At 45.0% G+C, this 19,372-nt stretch overlaps 1 protein-coding gene and 1 non-coding gene across 7 annotated transcripts in view; one reads left to right on the forward strand and one right to left on the reverse strand.

Annotated features, from left to right (window-relative positions):
- Window positions 1-14,118, reverse strand: part of NCOA7 (nuclear receptor coactivator 7) — a 97,220-nt gene extending 83,102 nt beyond the window's left edge. For 3 of the 6 annotated variants that reach the window (XM_064447357.1, XM_064447351.1, XM_064447353.1), the window contains exon 1: window positions 13,988-14,118. The gene's annotated coding sequence lies outside the window, so the exon portion shown is untranslated. Of the gene's footprint in view, window positions 1-8,973; window positions 9,126-9,539; window positions 9,698-13,987 lie in introns of those variants that run through there. The other 3 variants (XM_064447354.1, XM_064447350.1, XM_064447352.1) reach the window with 2 other exon arrangements.
- A 4,937-nt stretch (window positions 14,119-19,055) lies between these two features.
- Window positions 19,056-19,127, forward strand: TRNAE-CUC (transfer RNA glutamic acid (anticodon CUC)). The gene has a single exon. It is a non-coding gene; the product is annotated as a tRNA-Glu (tRNA).
- The last annotated feature ends 245 nt before the right edge of the window (window positions 19,128-19,372 follow it).

Genomic DNA, 19,372 nt, shown 5'->3' on the forward strand with positions numbered 1-19,372 from the left:
AACAAGAAAGTGCTAAAATACAAATAAACCCATCAATCTAACAGAAAGTATTAGAATTGGTCACTGTTTTTTAGGTCAAGTACATTTCTAACAATATTCATAATCATGCTGTGAAAGTTTCAGAAGAAAAGTTTCCAGAAAGTCCCCACAATTTTCAAGTTTTTAGAAAAAAGACCCTCAAATTAACAGCCCACTGACACTACACTGTGAAAGATTAACATTTAAATACTTTCTCAGTTTAAAAAGCAACAAGACACAAGAGCTACTTAAAGGGAAACAATAATTTTTAGGTTTCGACTCAACATCCCTTTTTTCAGTTGACGCTGACTCATGCAAATCCCAGGTCATGGCATTTTTGCTGTCACCCACCCCCCAACTGAGAAGCAACGGAGCTGAGGAGGGGGATGGAAAGGAGCCTCACAGTAATCCAATGCAAACATTTTCCTATCTGAAACACCATTAACAGAACCAAAATACCAGGTTTCCATAGCAACCTTAACTGTGCCACACTGCATACACTGTACATTAAGTAACATATTGAACAGTTTAATTGTAACAGAAAATCCTGTGCATTTGTAATGTGCAAAATTAACACTGGAAACCTTCATTGTTTATTTTTCCAACTCCTTAACCTGCAACATTTACTGCATTAGTCTGTTGAGTCTGACCTTTACACCAGCTCACGCAGCTTCACAGGTGCTCAGATATTGGCAGCGTAATTTTAATTAAAATTACAACGATAGACAGTAAACTGTACCCTCTACTCACTGCATAGTCTGCAGCCTGTTTTAAGAGCAGCAATGTTTCTAATTATTTCCTTCCTCCTTGCAAAATTCCTTTAGGTATTGTGTAACTAAGAATTATTTAGTTCTCTTGCTCTTCTGAAACATCCTTAAAACCTTTATCTTTTTTCCTTCCTCCATCACTGGATTCCTGTACAACACTGCACAGTGTTTCTAGTCTTGTACCAAGAGTCACCTTGCACTACATACAAAGCAAAAACTCCCCTTTCAAACCAAATTCCCCATGCTATATACCATAGCAGTTACATTTACTTACCTAATTAAAGAGTCTCTCTGAAGAGCTGTTCGCTTCTTTCCAAAACCAGAAAAATCAGTTTTCTCTACTTTTCTGTGTTCTAACCATCCGTGCACAGCTAAGAGTCTGCTCAAAATTATTCAGGTAAATAAAGTCAGAAAACTACGTCTATGTATGCAAAGAATGCAGAACAATGGAACGGTTCATACAAAACAGCTATATGCTATCCTTTTTTCAGCATATCTAATCTGGACTTTATTTGCTCAACTCTGGATGTGTTCAGTCAGGGAGATGGTTCAGGGCTTAGTAAAAAAATGTTAAAAATACACTTGAATTAAGGTTGAGTACTGTTGCATAAAAAAACAGAAGTATAGAAATTTTCTGGTAAAACAATAGCAGTATATATTTTATTTTTGTATTACACAAGTGTTTTAAACATTGTTTTAGAACTGAGGTGCTCTTGTTGAGCAAAACAGGCTGATCTTGAAACTAAAATTCAAACGTCTTACACTGACTGTAATGACAGAGTAACTCAGCATTTCTGAAGCTAGGTATTTCTTTTTGCAGGGCGGGGAGGAACCCTTCACAAAATTTGACCTAATGTTACAAATAGCTTCAGTTCCTCCAGTGCTGCATTTTTATGGAAGCCATCTCAGCCACATCATCAGGTACTGCAATGTTGCTGAGCTCTCTACCCACATACCAAGTGGATTCAGAGGGACTACTCATTCACACGAGTTATGCTTCTAATACCTAAGCACACATTTGCAGAATTGGGGCCCAAAGATGAAAACTTCTAACTTTCCGTTCACCACAAGTTATGCCTGACATAGCTGGTAACAGCAAGTGTTTCAGATTACCCGACATGTTTCAAACAAAACCTTGCCTTCACTTGTTTAAAGCTACATCAAAGTAATTGCTTGCCCTTCCTCAAGTTGAAGCCAGCCAAAACAGTAGATATATTAATGAGTTTTGGGGCTTTTTGGTCCATGTTAAAGCCTCTTTTTTTGAGGGGCTGTAGCACTTCCAGTTTTGGCATTAGAACTTAAAATTTGGCAGAGAGCAATTCAGACCTTTTCACAGCTGCTCTGAAAATCTGTCCAAACTTGGTAGAGACCTACACCTACACCTGGGTGCATTAATGATTTGCAGTTAAAAGGACTGACACATTACCTGTGGGAAGTGTGTTACCCCAGTGCTACACTCATGTTCTTATCAATAACTATTACAAGACCTAGGATTAAAATGCACACTTCCAATCTTGAACACATGGCTGGGCTAACCTAATGAACAGGTATAACTGGCACTAGCTTCCACAGGTCAAAATCACTTTTCTGAGCTATCTGCTTGGTAGACTCGGTGAAGTAAAAAGAGTGAAGAGAAGCAGGAAGATATGTTTCAAGGCCAGACAAAGTAAATTCCAACTTATAACACAGTATGCTACCATCCTAGAGCCTTTCAGTGAGAAAATAACCATCCACAGCTTCTTCATCACAGAATTCACAAGAAGCAGTATGTGGGATGAGGAAGAAATCAGAATTTAAACAACAGTTATAAAACACAGTACCAGGTAAAACTTTTATTTTAAATGCAGCATAATGCTGACTGCAAAGCAGTTAAGAGTTGAAAACTGTACTCAGTATTGAAGGTGAAGTCCTGATTTCAGTGACATCCATGGAAGTTTGATTGTTTACAAAGTTTCTAGATACTAAAATAAAAACAAAAAAAACCCCAACAACAAAAAACCAATGCAGCCAGAAGAAAGGCTTTTAAAGGCCTGTTACCATTTACTGAGGGATGACAATAATTTTGCCCAAGAAACACATTTTCTGACTTCAAGCCCTTACATCCCAAACCCTACACAGGTCCACATGACAAAATGAACACATCACGGTTACAAAATACAAAGAAATACACATTTCCTCTGAAGCACCTTAAAATCAGGTTTGGTGCTACAGGTGGCCCCTTCAGCTCTGCCAGCTTTCCTTTTGCAGACCTCCTCGGCTTTCCGCTGGCATTTGCACAGACTGCCCACGGCACACTTCAATCGTGGCTCGCTCCTAGCACAGCGTGTCCCTGCTCTGCTGGGTCTGGGTCTGCATTTCCCTCCCAGGAGGAAAACAAGGAAGGGAACACACCTTCCTTGCTCTTCTCATAAGCTTGATCTGAAGCACACTTAGACTTGACCTGAAGGGCTAAGAACTGCTCTTCTGCATGCAGTGGTTTTATTCCACAGCTCGCTGTCTGTGGAGGCCAGGAGAACTCACCAACATGTGCCACTCCAGAAGGTCTGGTTGTTTCCTGAGCTTCATGTTCCCTGCTCTTCCCACCCTCCCTGTAGAAGATTCTGGATTTCTTGTACTTGCTGTACCATTTTGGTCTCAAGATCAGTCCCTAGTCCCCTTCCCGCAAAACCTGCCTGTTACTTACCAGGCTCAGCCTGGGACTGGGAACTGCCAGAGTAGGGCTGAGGAGAGGACACAACTAGTTGACAAAACACTGAAACTTACTACTTGCACAATAGCATCAAGTGCACAGTGTCAACAGAGCAGGAGAAAAGAAAACTAATCTCCAACTCCTTAATGTCTTTTCATAACAATCGGTCTGTTACATGTACTAACAGAAATCATGCATTACAAAAGGAAGCACAATTTTCAAAACAAATAACCCACTTAAAAATGTATCCACCAAGTCATCAGTTAGCAGCAGGGCTCAATTTTAAAGAATCCAGAATTCCTGTATATAAGGAAATAAATGCACCCCAATGAGCAACCACATCAGCACTAGTCTAAGACAGGAGATTCTGCTTTCCATCCTGTCAGCATGACTGTAGCAGGACACAAATGTAGTTGTCACCACACACTCCTGCCTAGCCTCTGTACAGTGATGTGATGATGCCTGCCACCTCCCACCATCTACTCGCCCCGTACAAGGCAGCATACCTAACCAACACAGCTCAGCATCATACACTTAAAAAAAACCCCCAAAACCAAAAAAACCCAACCAACAAAAAAAACACCCCAAACAATTACTTGTAAATCAAATAAAATTTCTTCAGCTGATACCTAAGAACAAGGCCTGGAGAACAACTCACCACACTGGCAGAAAACCACCCTTGTCATTCCTTTGTGGTTCTCAAGTCATCTCCTAACTGCTCTGATGACCTCTCAGACTGCTCACTACTTGACCCAGCATATCTGGGTGGCAAGGGGGCTTTCACGTTCATCAACTGTTGTGTAGCTGTCAGTCGTTTGGCCCGTATCTACACAAGTGACCGGCTTCCAGCAGGCAAAGCCAATCCTTTACCACATACCTGGACACGTTTCAGCACACTGTTCTGTAACAAAGTCAAAGTTTTTATCTCCTTGTTTCTCCACCCGTTGTCACCAGGACATCACCACTCACACCACGCATCTACTGGACAACATCTGCATTTCAGAAGCCTTTGGAGCTGGCACAAATCGAACCTTCTGGGTTTTATGTCATGGGTTATCAAAGCTGCTATCTTTAGCCACCTGTCTTCAGCAGCTTCACTGCAAGAGGTTTGATTGGCAACCAGGATAGAAAAAAAGGGAGTACAAAAAGTCAAACATTACTTACATATTACAAGCAAGTAATTTCTTTTTAATGTATATTCTAAATATCATATAAATAATCTTAATGTATAAAATTACTTTTTTATACTCTTCAATGCTTCTCTGACTTATCTGAACATTTGTGAGATAGTAAGAAGGAAAAATTCAAGGACTCTATGGCCTACAAAGCTTTGCCACACTTGTCACAGATACCAAAGCCTACATACAGTATGATACCCAGCTTTATCAGAAGTGCCCAGGTTTTTGGCATCCTATAGCTACTTAAAAAGAATTATAGAAATGCTACTTCTTAAGCTGATGGTAAAATAAAGCCCTTGCCACCACACTGGGGCATTACTTGACCACGAGACAATTAACTACAACAACAGAGTAGTGCTACCTACTACGCTATTTGTGCACAGTGACTAGTGACACAGCATGCAAGCTCTGCTGAGCCACTGACAATGCTGAGTTGTTCCCTGTAGCATCTCCTTCAAGTAACCACCTAGGCAGATCCCCATCAGTTTCTGCAATCACAGCATCACCTGACCTGGCAGGATGCCATCCACATCTCTCCGCCTCAGAACGAAGGTGGTATAGTGAGGCTTCATGAATACCCATACTTCTTTTCTATCTGCTGCATTAGCTTAGAGTATTTAAAAAGAAAACAAACCCGAAAGTAAGACAGATGGCATGTGGGACAGGAAGAAAAAAAAAACAGACAGGAGTAGCAGCAGATAGAGAGAAGACTGTTAGAAAAGGTTACATTTACTTGAAAAATGAGCCAGGGAATAAATTACTTTTTCTTAAGATAAGGCTGAGTTCAAGTAAGCAGCAGCTCTCACTGTGACCTTCTGTAGAGGAAATCACAGCTTTGTTTTAACTGGTGCACTGGGACAGCTCTTTGTCTGCCTGGGGAGTCTTAGATTTTGGGGAAACAGCTCTCAGATATCCATGGGAACACCCTGGGAAGATCCCAAAAATCAGCCACCAATGGGTGAGACTACTGTAAGAAAATTTCCTTTCTAGAACTTGGTAGCTATTAACAAAAGGCTTTTAAAATCCTGTTAAGTGAACACAGAATGAAGCATAAACAATCCTAATTTGACACTGTAATGAAAAGGTAAACTCAAATCTTACTGGTATAAACAGGAACAACTTCCCTGCTCAGTTTGGTTGTTTTCTGTTCCTGTAAACCAGGCTGATATTTTCCATTACTTAAATATGACAGGTAGTCATAGGCTTTGCCTTTCAAAAAGGCTGTTGAAAAAACAACCCTGTAAAACATACATAGTAGCCATAACAAAGGCAACAAAAGAAAAAAAAAGTGGTACTTCAGTTGGATCAAGATGTAGCATATCAAAGAGGAGGCCTAACGCTTAATCACAACACATAAATACTACAGGGGACAGAGTAACTGAGAGCATGGAACAGCTTCATCTAGCCAAAAAGGCCACACAACACATGGAATTTCAGGCAAGCAGCTGAAAGCACAGCTCACCTCTTAAAAGCAAGATAAATAACAATCAGAAAGGCTTATTAAGATTATAATGAGAACTCTATCCATTGAGAGCTCCAAGTCTTCCTAAAGGATAAACTGTGGTTCCATGACAAGTCATTAAGTCTCATGTAAATACAGGCACGTCACTAGGATGCTACACACTACCCAAGCTGACATACTGGACTGTCTCTCCGACCTTGGTCGGAGACTGGGAGCAGCACGGGTCCATGAGCAAACCATTGCACCTGGAGTAACTCACCCTTCTCTGCACTTATGACTACCTTCTGCACTGCAACGCATTGGGAGTACCGCCGGACCCCACAAAGCCTGCCTGCAACCTGCCCTTGCAGGCAAGTGGAGGAGAGACTGAAGATACACAACCACAGCCCCCTGCCCCACTGCAGCGCACTGCCCACCCCAAAACAGAGCAAACAGTTCTTAAGAGACACCTTCCAGCAGCAGTGCAGCCATTCACGCCCACCTGACATTTTGATTAAGAACAAAGTATAGCTTTCCAACTACAATCAGAAGGGTTTGCAAAGAAAAGGGGGAAAATCTGATACATTAAACATATACACAGGAGTATTCTATCTGAAACATCATGTTTGTAGGGGGAATATAATCCCTCTAGCTTGCTGTGAGTTTTGTTACTACCTCAATCTTCCATGAATCTGGCTGGGGAAAATGGCACAGAAATAAGGAAAACTGTCAGGTTTGAAAAAAAAAAAAATTATCTGAAAACTCATTTCTCCTACCCTGCTTTTCTTCCTGGCTAAAGGACGGCACCTAAGCGACTGCTCGTAATGCTGACTTCTCTCCTCAGCTGTAGCATTATGTTTCTTCTTTTTGGGAAGGCAATCTTAATGCCCAAGACAAACTCACAGCAGCAGCATGACTCACGCATTTCCTCCACGAGGGCACAGATCCCAGGGCCCAGCTCCCTCGCAGCAGGGAGCAAGAAACCACCAGCTCCGTGGCAGGCAGCCATCCCTGCTGTCAATAACTACACCAGCAAGCAGGTACCTCACTAAAGGAAGAGTTGCGCCCATAAAGCCTTACACTTTTTTTGCTTATTGATGAGGAGGAAGAGATTTGTCAGTCTGCCACTTCTTGGGTGACAACACTAGATTTACCCCGCCAGGAGAGCTGAGGACCACGACTGCCTGCTGCTGCACCAGGCACCTGCTGAGACACAGAGGGCACAAGCCAGGTGCCAGACAGGGAGTTTTACCATTTTTCTCCACACTGGTTATGTTCCAGCTTTCCCTCAACGCCTACTGGAAAGCAAAGGGAAATTGAGCCCCTTCATCCCTCACTTCCATCATAATTATCATTTGTGAACATCTCCAGCTACCTGAAGCAGCGGTTTCTTGTGTCAGATCACACTGCAGAGGCTCACACTGATTTCCTACCTTTGAAACACTCACCCAGATGGGTAACTGCAGAGAGCCACTCTGGCTGCAGTATCCGTATCTATAGGATTCTCACAACTTTGTTAATAACCTTTTTTGAGAAACGTTATTCTCCAACCCAAATCACCCTCCAATGAATTCACCTCTACTCTGAAGAGAGGGACTTATTCCTTAACACTGCAAGTGACTTGCAAACTGTCCACTGAAGTCACAACCATAAGCTAGCCAAATATTCACTGGAGCCAATCCCCAGCCAATTTTACTCTTCTCTTTCAAAATCCGGGATACACAAAGCAACAAAGCTGCATTCCTGTACAAGACAAGGACTGTTCTGATCTATTCTAAGTCACTTGAACTCCAAATGGAATCACTTATGATTTCAGCAGTAGACCTGACGAATCCAAATGGGAGTGTGGCCACTTGGTGCAGTGAGAACAGGATGCTGGACACAGGCAAGGAGTGAGACTCAGAGACTGTGCCTCACAAATTGGCACATTGGGCAAATCAGGTTCTCTAGAAGTGTTTCTCTTTCTAACATAATACACAACAAGGAAAAAAGGGACTGAATTTAACTGAAGTACAGAATTTCCTTCCAAGCCCAACATTTTGATCCATTATTTAAACAAAAACAAAAAAAGGAAAAGATTAAACAAACAAAAAAGGAAAGCCCTCACACAGCATTTTATCTACAAGCAGTCCCATCAGCTTCAATATAACTCTTCACAGGACCAACATTACTTGCCTGTTTAGATCCTTAAAATATTTTGCATATATTTTTGAACATTTTCCAGGCAAAAGGATGAAAGAGAAAGCAGCCTAAAATGCACTAGGACTTAGATACTTTTAACCATGACTTATGTTTAAAGACGTATACTCCTGATAAAGTAGTTTTCATTCAGAAAGTATATACGCATGCATACTTCTCCTGGCATTTTCTATTGCCTTCTCTGATAATTTTCTGAAGTCGCGTGTGTATACATACGCATCCAAAAGAACAATAATAGCAAAAATATTATTTCCACACTATCTAAACACTCGCTGATACAATATGCTGGGAGGGTTCATCAATATGCATTTTAAGCACCATCCAAGCACAGGCCCTTAGTCTGGGTCACAGCATTTGAGGCAAACCATAATCGATTAATGCGCACCTATGCATCTTAAGAGTCCATCAATATGCATTAATACAAGAAACGTATGACTACTTAATGGGAGAAGACTAATTGTGGCGCGTAAAGTAAACACATGGTAAAAGCCTGTTATTGAGTCTAAGTGTTCATCATCTTATTTCATCACCTAGAGGACAAGCTGTTACTGCATCCTTTAGCACCATAATATTGCAAACGCATCACCAGCACGCAGGTTACCCCCTCCAGCCAAAAAAAAAAACCAACTCCGAAGTAGGCGCGCAGGACGAGATACGGATTAAGAGACAAAAATCACTTACTAACGCGCCTCTGGCACCCGGCAGCACTTCTTAATCATGACAACCCGAGACTATAAATTACTGTATGGAGCGCCTGGAACATTCCAGTAAATCACCCCAGAGCTGCGGAGGGAGGAAATCAACGGGGTTTGAAGCGGCGAAAGCCACCCGAGCAGGGCGCTCAGCGGCAGCGGCCGGCTGAAGGCGGCGGCAGAGGCGCAGCCGGGGCTCGCAGGAAGGGGCCGCCGGCCCTGCCCAGCCCGCCCCGCACCGCCGCCGCCCCCGCCCCCGCCTCCCTCCCGCCGCACACGCACCGGGAGGAACGCGCCGCCGCCGCCGCGGGGCCGCCCCTCGCCTCCCGCCCCGCGACGCCGGGCCGGCTCCGCAAAGGAGCGAGCAGGCAAACAGCTCCCCCGGCACCGCAACAGCGGGCGCCGCCGGCCCCCTGCGCCCCGCAGGGCTCCGCTCCCGGCCAGGCCGGGCCCCGCCGCCCCCCGCCCGGGCACAAGGCCGTGGGCTGAGCGGACCCACCCTCCCTCGGCGCGGCGTAAACAGGAAAACACCGCGCCCTCCCCCGCGGCGCGCACCTGCAGGGCGGGCGGGCGGGCGGCATGCCGGCCCCGCGGCGCCCGGGACCCGCTGCCGGGAGGCGGGAGGTGGCGGCGGGAGCGCCGGCCGCAGCGCTCCCCGCTCGGCCCGAGCGGCGCCTCCCCCGCCGCTCCCCCTTGCTCCGGCCCGGCCCGGCCCGCGGCTCCGCCCCACCCGGCGATCCCGCCTCCCGCCCGGCCCCCGCCGGTGGCGGTCGCCCCGGGGCTGGCGGGCAGCCGGTGGGCTCATCGTCGCGGGAGCCGGCCCGCACCCGTACCCGTACCCGTACCCGCACCCGCGGACGGGGCGGGGAGCGAAGGGCGCGCTTCGCCAGAGCCGCCTGAGGGGGCCCCGGCCCCGGCCCCGTCCGGGGGGGGCATGGTCTGGCGTGGGGGCTACAAAAAAAGCCGAGTGCGGCGTAGTTGTTCACGAAGCCCGAGCGCCGGGCGCTGCCTCGGGAAGGGAGTTTTCTCAAGGGCAGTGCAAAACCAAAACAACCCGTTTTGGAAACTGAGGTTAACCAAAGCCTGGGAAATTGAATAGCCTGCAAACTTCATCTGCTGCTTCCATGCTGCCAGCGTGCAGACTTCTTCACACAACCCCCAAAACCCACTGTAGTTGCCACAAACTCCATCCCCTTACCTGAGGTAACTCCTGGTGACTCTTCTAGATGTTTGTGGCTAGCCTAAAGGAGATGTAGTCCCCGCTCCCTCCTTCGGTCAGTAACCAACTCAGAAAGACTGGACAGCTTAGGGAAAGGCCTACAGTACTGTATTGTCGTTAAATCCCAGATTCTGCAAGATAAAAGCCTGGAGGTAGGCAAATACCCGCAAAAATAAAGATTTAAATTAACACAACGTGTATATGTACACACACAGGTACACATATACATAGAGATGCTAAGAGAGTGTGCCAAAATAAAACAGCAAGTGGTGTGCAGGTGCCTCAAGAATTTTTTTTTTTTTTGTAGTTATAACATGACAAATCCAACAAGTTTTAATTTCAAGTAAGGGAGGTATTTGTCAGAGGCCTATTTTTTAACCTAAGAGCTGCTTGAACATCCATTTCAAAATCATGTGTGTCAGTTTCAGGACCGAACACAACTCCCCGTACGGGCACGGAGCCATCTCCCACCACCATTACCCTGCTTATAGCATACACTTTCTACCGCCCAGTGTCAGTACTGGGACAGTAACTGTCTCAACTCCTCCACTAAATGTGCTGCTGTAGTTCCAGCTACAATTGAAGTCTGCATCTGATTTTTTTTTTTTCCAAACCAGTTTATTTTGCAAGACACAAGATTTTCTTTAAAACATAGTCCCCTGCTTAGAGGTTATGTTTTCACAGCACACTGCAGTTACACCTTACATCGCAAAAGATGGGCAAACACAAAGTCAGATTGGTGCAAATCTCAAAGACCTTGCCGGTACAAGGGTTCTCAGCACAGCGCAGAAGAATGGGGCCCTGCTCTCAGTTACTCCTCCCACGCTGCTTAGCGAACAAAACTGGGAAAAAAAGAGGAAGAAAACCGCAGACCTAAAATAGTGCCCTTTACCTGACTTCTTTTGCCAAATGCAGAAGATACGCAGCCCGATCAGAAACCCTACTTAGCTGAACTTAGCTGAACTTGCACAACAATGGCAGTGACTAACACTTATTTTAGCTCCAGGAAAAGTTGCCTCTGTCCTAAGGTACCAGTTCACTGTCCATCAGCATTCCGAGCAGGGCCGCCTCTATTGTATTGTGTAGAAAGCTCTATGAGGACAATGCATAGGTTCCATATAGCAGACAAAGAATGCCCCAAGCATTTCAAATACATATCCTAGCTTACTGGCATGGGGAAGAAATCACTCAAACTCCTGTTAAAGCAGCAGAATAAGCAAGGCTAGGGCTGGAACAGAAGCACCATACAAGTTCTGGTTACGGCACTGTGGGTTATTGCCTGGAGCTCAACCCACAGAGCTCATGTCGCTGGAGGAAACTGCGTGAGTGGGATGTAACATACGGTTTTATTTTACTGAGTCTGGAAGTAAGAAGTAATGCCTGACTCTGTTACAACGATGAACATGATAGGTAGATAGATCAATCGATAGATCACCTTTGAAATAAAACCTTTGAAATTAAATTTAGTTTTGGCCTCTGTACAGCATAGAGGACATAAGACAGTCTGAATGGTTTGCTCTTTCCTGTGGCAGTATGTTCCATGGCTATTCATTTGAATATAAACAATCTAACATTGTTTAATTCATTGTCTTTGTGATACCAATGCTCAGAACATCTTTACCTGAGAAAATCTTAAATTGTTGTCACTCATATGGTTCAGTATTGGGCAAATTTGTTTTATCACTGATGGCACTATCTTGGTGGAGATAAAATGCAAGTGTCCTATTTTAATCACTTCCAAATTGTGAATTTTTACTTTAGAGAAAGATTTCTGACACAAACTCGTATGCATAATAACACACAAAGGACGGAACAGACTTGGGATACTTAAGTATAATGTCTGAATGGGTTTTGATCTTCCACAATACACACTTCAGTGTATATTAATAGAGCTGCATACATTACAGAGAAAAAACCTGTCACAGGTACAGTATGTTTATGGCCTGCACTCAGATCAGTTTACTCTAATATCAGAAAAAAATACTGTATTGCTTATGTGTGGTTCATGTAATTTTTTTTTTTTAACACTTGCAACTGTTAGCTTGTGGCTCGTTCATTTAAGAAAGACAACCTGCCATAAAGAATTACGCTGATGAGCTTGAATACCGTTACCAGTCCAGCTTTGAAAAGGTATAAAAATAAAGGTGACACCAATCTTTTCTCGTTAGCAGTCATCCTGTTTTTCCCAATTACTCTTACTATTATTCACCATGAAGTAGTCACAAAACAGGTTCCATACAGGCAGACGCATAATTGAGGCTCTGCTTGATCCTACCATGCATCGGGGGGTTGACTTCTGTTTCAGCCTGGTTTCTTTGGTTTATGTAATGATGAATTTTCTGAGTGTCCCCAGCTAACCCCGTAACTTCTAATTGATTGTCTAGATATAACTCAATTTGACAGAGGTATTGAAAATTTCTACAAGTTTCACAAATATGAAAGAGACCAGAGCTTGAAACTTTCATAAGAAGCTCTCCCCTAATAACTGACGCTGTGCGCCCGTTTCTACTGTCTAGTAGAGTAAGACAGAAGTTGCTTCCAAAATGCTTTGCAGAAGACAGGCTGTAAAAGAAAAGGAATTTGCTGAGACATGTGAGGAGATGATAAAAAAGTGTATTTGTTTCAACTAAGGTATTTTGTTGAACTCAGTGGACACTGGATGAAGCACGCCACCGCCATACCTTATCCTGAAGCCCAGAATCACATGCATTTTAACACAGTCTAAGAGAAAAAAAGCTGACACAGGTTTTACTGGATCAAATACAGGAAATATGGGGAAGAATGGAAGATTGAGGAAAACAATACAAGAACTTGTAAAAGTATTTCTAAAAATATTGCTACTGAGTTACTACCCCACTTTTCTTCAGGATCTTGAAAATATTTTCTGTAAACAGTAAATGACGAGTCTGCAAAGTATTAAGACGTGACGCTGCAAATTCTCACAGGCTGCCCCCTAGCCCTGTTTAAGTTAAACTACAAGAAGATGGAGCGAGTCACTGTACAGCTTGAAAGATGATCTTGGTGCTAGGAGTGTCAGAACTGCTGTAACATTTGGACAACGCCTTTTGAGATTTTCTTTAGATTATTTCCGTAAAGACATTGTTATGGTGAAAACCGATATAAGTAATATAAACTACAACAGTATTTTTTCGCCCAGAAAATCATTATAATCTAACAGTTAAGTAACCATTCTGACCATACATGGACATTAAACATTATATAGCAAGAGACTGTGCGTCATCTTTTCCTTCCATCTCCTTTCTACCTCTCTGAAACTGGGATGATGTACATTTTAAATCAAGCTACCTTAAAGAAGAAAAGCAGATATCAAGACTTTCCAGGTCAAATACACAGTTGAGGAAAGAGAGGAGTGAAAAATGTGCACATTACACATAGTTATAGAAATCATTTACAGCCTCTGTGCAAATCACGGATTTTCACTACTGCTGAAGTGTGTACCCCAGGTACTAGAGACAATTTGTACTTCTCATTATGTCATGGAAACACACCCAAATAACATACTTCCAGTAAATTAGCACATTACTTTGATGTTATTCTTACTCGTTTTTACATAGTAAGCCTACTATCACACATTAATTAACATGGCAAATTAAAGTAATAATAATATGTAATACATTCATATGGAACAAACAAGTTAACTGCACGCTGCTTTACAGCTTGCGTTTAAAGTAATCGCTCTGATTTTTCGGGTTCCAAGGTTCAGCTTTGCATACCAAACTCTGAAAGCTGGAGTAGAGTACTTCTAACATTGAATGCTACTCACTCGGTTTTACTGACACACCGCTGTTCCCTTAAGTGAAAAGAAACATCAGCTTCTGACATTCCTTCCCTGGCGATTTTGGGAAGATCATTCCTCTCCCCCTAGCACCGCAGGGACGCAGGCACAGGCACTGGCTGCTTCTGCGCTGGCAGGAGGCTGAATCGCTGACAGTTTCACTGATGCGTTTCTCTATCGGATATAGGAAGCCAGAGAAAAGGCACAATCTTTTGTCAGTGCACATGACTTGTACAGAAAAAAAAAAGCTATTTCTAAAAATAACTAGACAGCATATGACTCTCAGTGCTACTTTCCTGGTGGTCTAGTGGTCAGCCCCTGCCCCCCACAACCTGGGTTCACATCCAGGAAAAGATTTCATATTTCAGCAAAATTTCTGTAGTACGTAGATTAGAGTTTTCACTACTCTTATGGCTGTAATCAACAACCCTTCTGCTGCTCAACAGAAATTTAGTAGGATGTATTACACAGCTTGAAAATAACTTGCTAATTGTCAAGCATAACAGAGCAAGAATTACTCGTTTCTACATCAGTTTCCTAAAGCATAGACAAAACACGTTCACCAGTCCTGCCATCGGCCATGAGATCCCATCTTTCATAGGCTCAGCTACTTTTCTGAAGTTGTCAGGGGAGAATACTTTGTTTCTATCACTCCTGCAGCTTAAGAAGCAGGGGGCTTACCCCTGCCTTCCCCAGGTGTTGTACAACAGAGGCATTCTAAGAACAAACAGTAGCAACAACCCTTCTGTAACATTGACTTCAACACTGCAAATGCAACAACATGGGCCTACCCTGGTTTTAACCCAGCTGTCCCAAGTGCTGCTAGCACCACAGCCACAGAAGCACAGAAATCAGTACCCCTCCAAAACCCACCTGAGAAGCACCCAGGGTGGGGAAGCCTATGCTTTTAACCATGACACTGTGGACCTAGTGAAGCAAACAAACTCCTTTAAAGCTAGCTCAGTTTCTGCAGTATAGGACCACCTTAATATTTGGTTGGTGTTTGTTGCAGGTTCTGAGTTGCAGAAAACCAGGTCCCACTTTGCCGTTCTCTTCAACAACGAGCACAGATTACCTGCTGGGACCAGATAATCTCTCTCACCTAACCGTATCCCCCTCTTTGCAGTGGCCTCAGGCCATGGTGGTGCCTCAGTCTGAGCTGCCTCACTCTGCCTCTAGTGCTCCACAGCTTTGACTCCTCAAGGCCTTAAATGCCTTAGCCTTACCAAAGAAGCCACTACCTATATGCATATGTGAAATGCAATTCTTGCAGTATATGACATCAGACTGTATCTAATACGGACTGATTTGTAACCTCCCATTTTATAAGTTATTTTCCTCATTGCACAGTAAAATTGCTCAATTTGGACAAAAGAAAGCTCCATCACAATCAAGACACACATTTTGTTCAAGCCTGCTACTGTGAAAGGTTTGAGATGAAATGAACCATTGGCTGAATAAGGACTTCGGTGAGACAGAAACCAAACACCAAAACCTCCTAAGTATACCCCCGAGGAAAAGTGGTCTCCATAAGTTTGTTTTCAGACTCTAAAGCTTTCAAAGATAAGCTAATGTGTATTTGCAGAGTCCACAAGCATATGGTCTGAGGCTTATCTATCTTAACATGGAAAAGGTTTCTTATATAATGCATTTCAGAGGCAGAGGGTTTGAGAACTAGAGAAATTTGCTTGTGTAGAGCAAACCCTCTTATATTATGGACACTGCTTAAATATGCAAAATTACTTTTGCTAGTACTGTTGCCTCAAACATATACATATATTCTTCTGTTAGCAGTGCTGAGAGCAAGGATTACACCCAGATCCAGAGAAAAGGTCAGCCCTTTTGAAATGCTATATGGAGACCTTATCAAAGTATAAATCATGAACCAGGATCTATAGAATTAATAGGGAAACAGTATCTTAAAGAATATGTGGTTTCTCTAGGGAAGGTTTTGTCTTCTCTTAACAGGTATCTACAACTGAGAACACCTTTAGGCCTGGTTAGTGCAGTCCATGAATTTTAGCCAGGAGATCGGGTCTACCTAAGAACTTGGAACAAGGAACCTCTTAAAGAATGTTGGAAAGGACCCTTTCAAGTCCTCCTGACTACATATACTGCAGTCAAGCTGGATGGAGTAGGGCCGTGGACTCATCACACACGGATTAAGAGAGGGTTCCCACCAGATAAGTGGACTGTGGAGAAACAGAATGAAAGCCCTTTACAACTGAGATTTAAAGGGGACAATTCATTAATAGTACTTGGGGTCAGGGCATTGCTTATGTGGATTTAGATTGTACACAAGGCATATTCCTATTTGAAGTTATTGTAATTCTGTTTATGATTTTGATAAAGGTATGGAGGCCAAATTTCTAATTATTGTAATGATAATTGGCTGCATGAAACAGGTGGTGCTGAGGAGTGTCTTTGTCAGAAACAAAATACTAGCCAAAGATCATAGAAGTCTCAAATATTTGAAACTTCCAAAGGGGGGAACTGTTGCCTTAAACGTATACATATGTTCCTCTTGGATGAAATGGAATAGTGCAGGAAATAGTAGTAGTTAAGGGGTGATCACAGTTCAAGGTAGTAAATAATGCTTAGGCCAGATAGGAGAGTATAGGCAATGAATGCCTCGTTAACAAGCACCTCCTAAAAGAATACAAATCAGTAGAACTTCAAGGAGTGACAATGGAAACATCCTGCTGCAAAGAAGGGTGTGAAGATAAGGGTAGGCCCGGTGTGGAATCACCACTGATAAAAGGGAACATTCCCACAGCATTCTGCTAGAGAAGCTGGCAGTTCATGGCTTAGACAGGTGTACTTTTTGCTGGGTAAAAAAACTGGCTGGATGGCTGAGCCCAGAGGGTTGTGGTGAATGGAGCTAAATCCAGTTGGTGGCCAGTCACGAGAGGGGTTCCCCAGGGCTCAGTGTTGGGGCCAGTTTTATTATCTTTATCAATGACCTGGACAAGGGGATCAAGTGCACCCTCAGTAAGTTTGCAGATGACACCAAGTTGGGCAGAGGGTCGATCTCCTCGAGGGTAGGAAGGCTCTGCAGAGGGACCTGGACAGGCTGGATCGATGGGCTGGGGCCAATTGTATGAGGTTTAGCAAGGCCAAGTGCCGGGTTCTGCACTTTGGTCACAACAACCCCATGCAACCCTACAGGCTTGAGGAAGAGTGGCTGGAGAGCTGCCCGGTGGGGAAGGAACTGGGGGTGCTGGTTGACAGTCAGCTGAACATTAGCCGGCAGTGTGCCCAGGTGGCGAAGAAGGCCAATGGCATCCTGGCTTGTATCAGGAATAGTGGGGCCAGCAGGAGTATGGAAGCGATTGTGCCCCTGTACTTGGCACTGGTGAGGCCACACCTTGAATACTGTGTTCAGTTTTGGGCTCCTCAGTACAAGGACATTGAGGTGTTGGAGCGTGTCCAGAGAAGGGCAATGAAGCTGGTGAAGGGTCAGGAGAACAAGTTTAATGAGGAGTGGCTGGGATTGCTTAGCCTGGAGAAGACGAGGCTGAGGGGAGACCTTATCGCTCTCTACAACTGCCTGAAAGGAGGTTGTAGTGAGGTGGGTGTCAGTCTCTTCTCCAGAGAAAACAGAGGAAATGGCCTCAAGTTGCATCAGGGGAGGTTTAGATTGGATATTGGGAAAAGTTTCTTTACTGAAAGAGTGGTCAGGGATTGGAACAGGCTGCCCAGAGAGGTGGTAGAGTCACCATCGCTGGAGGTGTTCAAAAAACATGTAGATGTGGTGCTTAGGGACATGGTTTAGTGGTGGACTTGGCAATGCTAAGTTTACGGTTGGACTTGATGATCTTAAGGGTCTTTTCCAACCTTTATGATTCTCTGATCTTGCACCAGAAGGTGCTGAAGCACAGTAACTGGGGGAAAGGTAATTCCAGCAGGGGGAGATTGCGACCCCCGACTCAACTGAGGGACGAAAGGTCTACCCCTCCACCCCCCCCCCCACACCTTTTGAGCATGCGCAGGGAATGAAAATGACACTAGCTTTAAAACTAAGTGGAAGAAGAGGATGCTCAGTCAGGGCAATGATTATGTATTAGATAGGCGTGGTGTGTTAACTGTCATGCATAAATGTCAAAATGAGCTCCAGTAGGTGTGCTTCATTTGTGGAAACATTCCACCTTGCACCCTGCACAGAATAAAGCAGTGTCTCCTCTCTAAACGTACTTCGTGTGTTTTGGGAGTTATTTTAAATTATAGGTAACAGTACAGCTCGTGGATCTACCTTGCTCATGCAATCAACACGCCAGAGGAAAAAGCGCTTATGCAGATGTCACGTGCACCGATGGCAGAGCTTTCACTCCTCTCGTAGAAACCTTACCAAAAAAAAAAAAAAAGCAAAGAAACACGTCTGTATCTATCGTGTAAGGCGGCCCCGGCAGCTCAAGGGGAACGAGCTGCCAAGCCAGCCTCCCTCCGTGGAGCCAGGGGCTCCCACCCGAGCTGGGCCTTTTGACCGGCTCTCCCCTGCCGAACAAACACCCAAAACCGGAGAAGCTGTCATCTTTTTGTTACCACGGCCGGCCCGAGCAGCACCCCGGGAGCTGCAGTGCAGGGCGCTTGCCTGACAAGGCCCTGCCCTCTGCCGTTACCGCAACACCCCGCAGGGAGACGATCCTGTGAGGCGCGGCGGGAACAGGCAACACGAACTGCGGCTAAATGAGCCCGCCCAGCCGCGCTCCCGCCCCGCTCTTGCCTGCCGCGCCGTGCGGGGCACGCCTGGCCCGCTCCTGCACCGCCGGGCTGGCGGCAGGGCCTGAGGCTCCGTCCCGCCGGGCCTCCCACCGCCATCCCGCCTCCCGCCCGCGGCGAGGCCCCCTCACCCGCCTCGCCTGAGGCGCCCCCTCTTCTCCTTCCCCCCTTCCGTGGGGTGGAATGGAACGTCCCTCCCTACTCACAGCTGCCTCCGGGACTTGGTACTGCGCGGAAGGGGGGAGCACAAACAAATGACACCAGCAGGGCTGTGAGGGCGGGGCTGTGGGTATGTGAGTTACCTCTTAAGGAACGAGTGGCAAACGTGAGGTGTGGATCCCTGGTGGTCTAGTGGTTAGGATTCGGCGCTCTCACCGCCGCGGCCCGGGTTCGATTCCCGGTCAGGGAACATTGCCTTTTTCCCCCACCCACCTATCATTCTCTTATTCTTTACCTTCTCTCAGACTCTCCTTTTACAATTCAGACAGCATGTGGCCGGCTACTGTGCAAGCCCGAGAAGTCGGCTTTGCTGCTCAGCAACGAGTTTTAAGACGCTCTTGGCAGTTTGGAGGAGTCGTGCACAAAGGGAGCGTGCAAATTCTCCATACCCTGTGCAGATGCGGGCGGGCAGGCTGCCCAGGTGTAGTATCTCTC

Source organism: Phalacrocorax carbo, chromosome 3 (genome assembly GCF_963921805.1).
Source record: "Phalacrocorax carbo chromosome 3, bPhaCar2.1, whole genome shotgun sequence".
NCBI lineage: Eukaryota > Metazoa > Chordata > Aves > Suliformes > Phalacrocoracidae > Phalacrocorax > Phalacrocorax carbo.